Source organism: Macrobrachium nipponense, chromosome 3 (assembly GCF_015104395.2).
Source record: "Macrobrachium nipponense isolate FS-2020 chromosome 3, ASM1510439v2, whole genome shotgun sequence".
In the NCBI taxonomy this organism is placed as follows: Eukaryota; Metazoa; Arthropoda; class Malacostraca; order Decapoda; family Palaemonidae; genus Macrobrachium; species Macrobrachium nipponense.
In genome coordinates, this window is record NC_087202.1 from 116,960,145 (window position 1) to 116,970,804 (window position 10,660).

A 10,660-nucleotide genomic window follows, 5' to 3' on the forward strand; every position below is an offset into this window, starting at 1 on the left:
AATCAAACGATTAATGAAAATTGAAAATGTTACTGCACGGTTTTCTAGTTATATACTGTCAATATTAAAAAAGTTATACTAAATATTTAAGGTAATTGCTTGTATAAATCTATCATATATTTGTTGAAAGGACCGCCTATGTAAAGTGCATCTTTTGAGAAACTGGCTACTCTGCACGAGACATTGTAATCTTGATCTTTGTAACCAGGTGTCACTTCGCTTCTCTAACCAACATAAACTTTCAGATTCATATAAAACGTGTACTAATAAGTTATTACAGGCATAAAGGCTACCTTAGGCCATAAAATCTACAGAGGGTAAGAGCTTACGTTTATATCAATAACATTTTCTTGAAACGACTCCGCAGCTAGTGGTAATCATACTCCTGAAATGATATCCTCCTAAGGCTGGCATTTCCTTTATAGATGTTGAGTTTATAATGCTCTGTTGTTTCTGTTCTCACCAATAAAGCATCTGGTTATTATGCTGTGTTACTGGCGTTCTTCTAAGATTGACGATTGGTTTCCCCAACTGGTGTCTGCCTAAGATTGCTATTTGTCAAGATGTAATTCTCCTTCATGCTACTGGTACTTCGGTTTTAGTGAAATTCTACCATGTAACTATTATCCGTGATGTTAATATACTCTTTCTTATTGCCACCTTGCCTAAGATAACCATTGTTATCGGTAACTTAAGGTCTATTTAGCCATCTGCCTCTCTTTCCACTAGCTACTAACTATTTACGATAGCCCATTAAGCGAGTTGAAACGATATTTTTTCAGCTGCTTTTATATGGTTCAATTAACACATCCTACATCCTGGGCATTCTCCTAGATATCAAGTAGGGTGCAACTATCTCCTGTTTTATTGTCATTTGCCTAATATAGTACACAAGGTATCGTCTGTTGCAACGTTGTTTCCAACTGCAGTGATTTGAAACAAAAGTGGATAAAGACGCCATTTACAAGTTAACGAGGTTGTCAAACGCAATGAATCTTATAGGATGCGTATCCTCGTGACCTCAGGTGGAATTTCCAAGGGCTCAATATCTACTGTCAGCTAACGCAACCGATGATGACCCGTCGCCTGCCTATCAAACTACTGGAAGCTAATTCTTTGAGGGGGTTGGAAGTAATACTGGGAATTCACTATTTTAAGCTGTCACCTGTTACCAGGTAATCTGAAATTTGGCTGTTCTCGAAAGATAATCAGTCACATGAAAATAAACAAATGAAACCTTCCTTCCTACTTAATAAATCCAAGGCCTTATGACTAGATATCCTGAAACACATTGCCTTACTTGTCACTATCATCATCATTGCATTGTCTTAATCTTAGTGGTAGATAGAAGTCTCTAATGATTTCATTATTCTAAGCAAAATCTTATAATTACTATTCCAATACATGCCGACTCTCACAGCATTACTTAAATGTATATGTATACATATAAACATATTAATTATATATTTCAGTCTACCATATATTTCATTGTAATTCATCATTATATTGCTAAATATGCCCCAAAAGTGTATTTCATTTATGTCTATCGTTTGTTTTCTTTTTTCAACATTTTTTTACGTAATTTTCTATTTTTATATTTTCTTTTCGTTGATAAAAGGCGGTGTCCCTAAAGTTAAAAAGGTTCTGCATTGAGCCTAATTAACTTCACACGTGCTGTTGGTGGGTCCTGTGTGTATACACCTTCCACAACACCAAAGTTGCTTCATATTATTCGCAGCTCCCATCAACAGCCCATCGAGTCACCCCACAGTCACAGCTTGACTTAATCCTAATTTCCCCCATTGATCATCTGTTTATCTTTATGCAAAATCAATCTTCCATCTGTTTCTGTGTGTTATCAAAATACTGCCTATAGATATCAAACTCACTGGGGCTAACTAATCCCCCAAAGGCTCCGTGAGATAATCCTTATTCAGAACAAGTGTTGTGAAGCAATTCCTATGGAAAAATGTTGACACTATTATGAGCTGAAGTTCCCCCATAACTGCCGTGAAGCAATCCTTATTTTGAGATGGAGTTTCCCCGTAACTACCAAAGATCAGGTTTTGTAATCCTGGGAACCAACAACCTGGTACTAGACATCGAGTTGCCATGCTCTGAGTTCGAGATTTTTGGAGATGCCACGAAACGGGGAGGACGAAGCACCTAATTCAGTTTTGAATGACAACCTCTTAAAACATGACGTCTTGGCCATCTTTGCGAGCTGCTACGAAATTTGAGGTGATTATCTAGGGGTAATGTTTATCCAGCCATTTGTAAATATATCAGCCTACTGATCTTAGCCCATCGTTAAGATTGTTTCTTTATCATTCAATATGCACCATTACAATTTTTCATTAGATAAACGTCAACAAATACATTATTTCAACGAAATAAAATATGTTGAGAAGAATCTAAACAGGGAGAGAGAGAGAGAGAGAGAGAGAGAGAGAGAGAGAGAGAGAGAGAGAGAGAGAGAGAGAGAGAGAGAGAGAGAGAGAGAGAGAGACTTGCCCAGTAATGAGCCAAGGCTATCAAAGGCTTACGGCAAAAATGATGAAAAGCTTCCATTGGAAATTAAAAAACAATAGAAAGATACTTAACCATTTGAGTATTATACTGAACACTTTTAAAACTAAATTTATATAATTCTAGAATTGACATCCCAAGTTGTATTTATTACTCAGTATCCATAACTGGTGACTGTTCTGTGTAAGTCATGAAAACATCTTCCTCGTTATTTCATGTAATCTTAAGTCACTGACAAGCTGTAATTTAACGACGGTCTGTTAAATTGCGTTCAATGATGTAAAATCATTCGCCAGGTGCGAGGTGCACTGGAATTGTACTTTCTTATTAAGTTTTTTTATTGCAAATCATTAACAGACGATCCAAACGCTAATTTATTGCTGACATTATTTTCTTAACAAGATACTGAAAATGAGTAAGTACTAACAAAACCCAAGAGCTGAAGTTTTGTTAAAAAGAAAGAAAAAGTCAGGATTTAAGCAACGGTAAATTTAAAACATGTGCCAAGTTCCGCCTCACGGATTCTATGGGTGTGTCATCATCAAAGTCGGTCTGTGAATGAACCTTTTCTTCACATCATTACATTTGAAATTTTCATTTTCCTTCTTCTTACTGAGTGGAATCGATCGAGTCTTATCCCAAACTAAGATGTCACTGGGTTACGTTGCGCTTTTTAGGCAGACAGACATTCATAGATCCTTATCGAGTCAGTCGATTGTGGCTTTTCCTCGACTGTGCTTTTTCCTCGGTCTGTTAGATACTATTTTGTTAAGAGTCAATCTGTCAGTTAATGAATTGCTCCTTTGTGAAAGTCTATGAGTTAATTAATCATTTAATTGTCAAAGTTTGTCAGTTAATGAATTATTCAGTTGTCAGTCAAAGTCTGTCAGTAAATGAATTATTCCATTGTTAGTCAAAGTTTGTCAGTTAATGAATTATTCAATTGTCAGTTAAAGTCTGTCTGTTAATGAACTACTCAATTACCAGTCAAAGTCTGTCAGTTAATGAATGATTCAATTGTCAGTCATCTGTCGTTCATTGGGCGATTGTTTCCTTATTACGTCACACACTGATAAATGGTTCTTTTGTATGAAATCGCTAGGATGGTAGTCTCAGTTCATCCTTCAGTCAGTGAGCTAATCTGTATGCGTCGTGACAAAATGTCCTCAGAAATTCAAGGTGTCTTTTTGAGAAAAATATATCCAATCCAGGGTTCATTTTCATTTGGAATTATAAGCAACATTCGTTGGAGATTCATATCGCAAGTACTCTAACACTACATAAATAAGGGAATTTACCTAGCTATTCCATTCATACACAATACACAATACCACAAAACACTATGTCCTCAAGTAACATAATACTGTTGGTGTTTTTGTTAGGGCAAATACGTGTTAGTTTCAGATTCGCACAAAATTAAATAGATTTAAATCTGTTAGTACAATTGAGTGATTTGATGATGAACTCCTCTTATTTATTAGCTAATTCTATAGACCTTACTTACATAATCTGTTCTATTTTGGCAACTTACTTTTGGTGACAATCAGTGGCATCGTCAAATTAATTTTTGGTGATCATTTAAATATCCTTAACCTAAGTGTTTGGTGAGTGAAGGTAAGATGTAAAAGTGTTCTGTAGCATGCATCTATGTAATTATGGTTTGTAGTGTAGCCACAATTACTTCACTGAACTGGGCAAACACTAAGTTAACGTTACTAATTGAGAGTGAAATTTTAGCACCTTTCTTGAGAGACCAGTTGAGCAAATTCTTAGAAACACAATACAGCAACACAGAGAGGGATTGGGAACACTTGAAATGATGAAGATAAGAGCTAATAGCACCATCCAGCTACACTTTGGGGAGATGTAGCTACGAAACACTGACGATGTCACAAACATAAAAAGCATCACATACATTAAAGAAATGAAAGTAATATATCAAGAATTACTCGAGGGCCTAATGGTGCATGAAATTAGTGCCTCTTTCCTGATACATAACTCGTAACATAATAAAGAATCAAGATATGCATATATAAAAAACATTTACAGCACAAGGACGAGAAAAAAGAAATAAAAAAAAACTTTTACACACATGGACGAAGGCAAAATATACACAACATTTTCGCTTCACCAGAATATATATTAACATAAAGCCCTGGAGTTATTATGCTGATCAAGGTGCTTACAGTTTACGCGGTAGACCATCAAAGGAATACTTTAAAATATTCATTACTGGTGCATGAAAGTAACAAACTTCCTTTGATGGACCACTGACAATCACAGATTGACATTATAATATAACTTTTTAAAAAATTCTTGCTTACACATTAGTAATGTATGAACAAGTATCTTTGACCAAAAGTCTTCTAAAAGTAATGATATGTACAGCAGTACTGCCATCCTTTCTTTCATCATTCCATGAGACGTATCGCCAAATGACAGTACTTACGGCACATGAAAAGAACGAATAGGACCATGAGATGCACCACTGCTCTCTCTCTCTCTTTCTCTCTCTCTCTCTCACATACTAACGCGCGCGCGCACACACACACTCAATCTCTCTCTCCAGCTATAAGAACGACAGAGAGAGGGAGTAATCGTTAGCGGCAGGTATATCAAGGTACTTTTCTTATTCAAAGGATGGCAGGCAATTGCAACAAAGTGTCCCAGTTTAACCAATTTGTCAGGGGGAAAAAAACAAAAACAAAAACTTGACAAAATCTTAAGCTGTCAACTGAACGCGTTAAAGCTGTGGCACTGTAGCAGCCTCCGTTGGGGGTTTTGAAATCAGGGGGTCATTATAGAACTGCACTTTTGCAGCCTTGTCAAGTAAATGAAAAAAAAAATAATAAATGAGCGCGGATTGACACCCCCAAGGTCTAAGAATCCTTAAGGATTCCTCATATTTTCCTTGAAATTTTCCTTGAAATTCATGGAGGCACCCTTAAGGCATTCATGTGTTTCTTCAGACTTCGTAACAAACTTTTTTTTTTTTTTTTTTTTTTTTAATGAAACTGTTATAGATTTACCTTCAAAGTTGTCCTTTACTTTCACTTCATTGATGAAAATAAACTGAAGGTTTTTTGTTGCACCATGTCTAGTCCTACTTGCTAGAATATGTTTGTACCTGTCAGAATAACAATATTCCTTTCACCTGTTCTGAGCTTCCCTTGGAAACCTCGTTCGGATGCCACAGTTCCCATTCCTATTTCACGGTTATTTCTTTTCGCACCCGGCCTCCACCGCAGCAGTTTTCCGATCTAACCTCCACCCACCACCACAAGCAATTTTCCTACTCATCTTCTTCCATCGCAGGAAGTGACTTCTCTCCAAGAACACTGTTACTCAGGGAACACAGCTTCCCAAAAAAACCTGTTTCCCCAAGCCAAAGTTCTCCTTCCAACGCAGGAATGTCCTTGCTTCTTCTTAACTGCTGTTGGTTAGTTAGTTAGTAATTAACTGCTCTACTACTTATCCCTTCTCCTTTAACCTACTTCATATCATGTATCATCTCACGTTCTATCCTTATTCCTCTCTAGGAATTCTGCAGAGGAGCCGTTTTCCTCCATACTCTTCACCATTCAGAGTCTCAAGTCTTCAGCTCAGACTTGTCAGGTCCCGCAGCTACGTTACCGAGACTTACCAGAGTTACTAAAGTGTTAAGTCTTCCTACACATTCTGAAACATACTAGATAGCTTTCCTAAGCATCCCCTTCACCGTATATGACAGCAAAAATGTTAGTTTCCTACATAGCCTACATAATGCATTAGCCTTTTACTAATGTTAATAGTTCCTACTTGTCCTACACCGAAAGAGAATTTGCCCTCCACCAATGGTAGCAGTTCCTACTCAAGGCCTCACCGAAGATATCTTGGCCCTCAAGGATGTCTTTAGATTTCTTTCAGTTTAGTTTTTGAAGTCTGTTATGGTAGCAAATTAGATGTTATGAGTATTAATTGGGTTAATATTTTAGTATCCAAGCTTTTTTTTACCGATGATATAGGCTCTAAAGTTACATTGTATGGTTACTGTGGCTTTGTGGAGCTGAAATTTTTCCACAGAGCAATACCTCAGGTTTCTGTTGTGTGAAAGCTCAAAAAAGGACTGTGAAGCGCCCATTGTTCGTGATCACTTCCTCTTTACTTATTTTCTTACTTTTTTTTTTTAATATTTTTTATGCGGTAAACTGTTATGGAGAGTTCTAGGTCAATTTCATTCCAACAGATATCGTTCAAAGCGGCATTTTTTTGTATTTTTTGTGCCTCTTAATTTTTTTTGCCGCCTTTTGTACCTTATTTAAGAAATGACATAAAAGCAATATGCATCAGCTAATTATCACAGAATCACCGGTTAAAAACTATCTTACAATCACAGTCAGCTTTATCTATATCTCGCATAATGTTCCCTGAAGTGCTCTGTAAAACAAATAAGTCTAATCAAAGTAAAGCCCCACTGTGACACCCAGAGCCCACTTCTGGATATCACAATATAGTAGTAATGGGACACAGCCAACTTCTGGATATCACAATAAAGTCACAACGTGACACCCAAAGCCCAACTCTATATGTTTAAATACATTCCCAAAGTGACATCCAGAGCCCGCTTCGGTATATCAAAATAAGGTCTCTATGTGACACCCAGAGTCCACTTCCGGAAGTAAAAATAATGTCTCTATGTGAAACCCAGAGCCCAGTTCTAGATGTCAAATTAAAGCCCCTATAAGACACCCATAGCCCATTTCTAGATGTCAGAATAAAGTCCCTATGTGACGCACAGAACGCACTTCTAAATGTCAAACTATAATCCAATGTTACACCCAGAACCCACTTCTACATGTCAAACTATAGTCCCTATGTGACAGCCAGAGAGCACCTCTAGGTTATCAAAATAAAGTCCCAATTTGACATCCAGAATCCACTTCCTGATGTCAAAGTAAAGACTCGATATGACACCCAGAGCCCACTTCTGGGCGTCAAAATAAAGTAATTATGTGACGCCCAGAGACCACTTCTGGATGTTCAAATAAAGTCCGTATATGACACCCAGAGCCCACTTCTAGATGTCAAAGTTTCAATATGACACCGAGAGCCCACTTCTGTATGTCCAAAATAAAGTCCCAGTGTGACACCCAGAGCCCACTTCTAGCTGTCAAAACAAGTGTCCCACTGTGACACCCGGAGTCCAACTTCCAGATGTCAAAATAAGTCTAATGTGACACCCAGAGGCTTCTCCTGAGTGTCACATTTCTAAACAGTCATCCACGTCAAAGGGAGTCTCCGAATACAGTAAATATCTCAAAAAAATTTACAAATCACTAAGTCCTCGAAAATTCAGTGCGTTTACCAAAACTAGGAGGGGCGCTTGCAGTTGTAAGTTCTTTTCCTAAAAAGCACTTCTCCTAAAATATGGATAACCTCCTAAAGCGAGTCCTGGAATAGAAGAGCAATCACTGGGCAGTCATGCAACATCTATATTAGAACAAGTCTCTAGAAACAACAAACATCCGCTAGAATTATAAAGTGTCTTTCGAAGCACTAAGTCTTTCCATAAGCATGAAGTGTCTCCTGAAATACACTGTATCTCCCGAGAACCAGCCCACATCTACACAGTTCGTCTCGAGATACAGTGCATCTCCTGAGAACAGCACAACTCCTGAAACATAGTGCATCCTTCAAGATTCAGTGAACTAACTGGGACTCCTTGAGTCTGAGAAGACATGAGGTCTTCTAAGCATCAACTTGGACACCTCGAGCCCAGAATCACAGTCCACCTTGCACCGTGCAAGATCTTCTAAATGAGCTGGTCTGTCCTATGAGGAAATGTCTCTGAAACAGCTATAACTGTATCTGGAAAGAACGTCTCATAAAAGTCTCTCACCCAAGTATGATTCGTCTTCAAAAACACAAAGTCTGTCCCCAAGCACTGTACACAGCTGTCTCAAAACATTTCAGTCTCATAAGTAATAATAAGTTCTTAGTCTTTATAAATGTCTAAAATAATTAGTACTTAAACTGGTGCTTGGCAGATCACAATAAGTCTCCAGGTACAAAATATTTCAAACCCTCTTAAAATCTGGTAAACGGAGTCTCTAGTTTCTTAAATCTCTGCAGTCACCTAGATGATCATACAATTTGTTCTGAAATCTGTCCCACAAAGCTGAGTGTTTCTTAAAAAATATTGTTCCCAAAACAATATTTCCCATTAAATATAATGTTCCACAGAAAACGCTGTCCCCCCGAAGCACTGTTTGGCAAGACACTAAACCATCCTGATCAGCATCCTTGATGTAGCTACACAATCTGACTTGAGGAGTTCACTGTTTTAAAAGGGAGCAGGCGTTATTTGAGTGTCAAAACAACTACTGTAACTAAATATAGCAAAAAAAAAATGTACCTTACCTCTGTAGTACCCTCCGAAGTGGAGTGAATCAGTTGAAAAAGAAAATTGTTGGCAGCCTTCAGGATGTTGCTCTTCACTGAGGCCAAAGTTCCAGGAATATACTTCATGGAAATCAGATGGGTTAAGCACTAGTATGGGGTTCTTCACTAAGAGCGACGTTGCAGATACAGTTCAGTTACAACTGCGAGTAACGATGATTATTTAACTATCATAAAGGTTGTTAACTGACGCCAAAGTACCCGTCAAAGGATAAAATGATAGGTAGCGTCTAACTTCCTGAAATTTTAGGATGCAGTTTAAGATTTGAAAAAACCATAAAGTAGTTACAAATTTGCCAGATGTAGGCTAAACAACTGGGCACAAATAGAGTTAATAGTGATGATGAAGAGCTCATTAATTTAGTATACATGTGACACAAGACACCAATAAACTATCTACTCTTAGATGTACTGAGTTAACAGTATCTACATATACCCAATGACAGACGTTTGTTATAGTGTAGATCTGTTAGAACAAGAAGAATGAAAAATGAATGAATTTGATCAAATGCTTAGGTGATGAAAGATGTTAAGTATATTACACCAGTTCTCTTTAGGGGGAATTCGTTAATTATTCGCTATTCTTACCTCAGTTACATTCTCCGTTGTAACAGAGCAGCAATTGCATAGCTTCTAGCTGAAGATCTGATTATTCGTGAAGATCTGATTATTCGTGAAGATCTGATTATTCGTGAAGATCTGATTATTCGTTATCTCCATAAAGTGATCATGTTCCTTCTCAAAATGGAAAAGATAACATGATACTCTACAGAGACAAAGGTTAATCAAGGTCGTCGTTTACGGTCGAATTTCAGAGCAAACGGCAGCAGGGCTCGTCAGAGAAATGACAAACCAAAAAAGGCGCGAGAAAACTAAGCGTTGAGGAAGTGCGCAGAGAATCCAAAGGAGAATGGTCGCCATGCTACTGTAGTTGCTGGATTCATATGACGAAAATATAGTCGTCGTTTAAAATATTTCAGCATCATTGATAAAACTACTTTCTCAGGAACTATAAACACAAAGACAAACATTGACGGGACGGGACATTTAAAACATGAACTAAATTTTAATTAGCTTCAGTCTGAATTAAGTTTAACGAAGATGAATTTTCAACCAAACATCTACAAATAAGAATATAAAACGAATTTTTGTTGAATGGGCTTATGTAAAAATATCACCCGATTGACTTACCAGTTTTCAATTATATTTTTCAATTTAAAAACAATTAAAAATTTCAGATTTCATTATAGTAAAACTACTGAAAAATACTTGAACAAAAGAAATGATAATGAGAAGCCCTGCTGCAAGAAAGAGGTTAGTAGTGTTCATGATTACATTAAGTACATCCGTATAGCCTCTATAAAGAAAGATGTGCTCTCGTCTTAGACAAGTTTATTGAGACTTCTACCTCGTTTTGATCCGGTCATTTTTGTTCTTTTGTTTAAACACATTTGATCCTCGATTTGTGTGAGCGCTGTATACACAGGAACTCCTCATGTACAATAGAGAGAGAGAGAGAGAGAGAGAGAGAGAGAGAGAGAGAGAGAAGGGTGGTATATGAGTTCATAATTTAACACGATCCTCTTTCGAAGCCGTTGAACCTTCATCCCTGAGATCTGAAGAAGGTTATGAAGTTTGTGACAATTTTACCAACTAGAGTCTGAATTTTCGTATAATAAAAAGATGAAAGGTA

The 10,660-nt window shown here is 37.3% G+C and overlaps 1 long non-coding RNA gene across 2 annotated transcripts in view; it reads right to left on the reverse strand.

The window, feature by feature from the left end:
- Nucleotides 1-2,479: 2,479 nt before the first annotated feature.
- LOC135221993 (uncharacterized) overlaps nt 2,480-10,660 on the reverse strand; it is a 100,497-nt gene continuing 92,316 nt past the window's right edge. For both annotated transcript variants that reach the window (XR_010316148.1, XR_010316147.1), the window contains exon 4: nt 2,480-10,660. This exon is cut by the window's right edge and continues 905 nt beyond it. This is a non-coding gene — a long non-coding RNA (uncharacterized LOC135221993).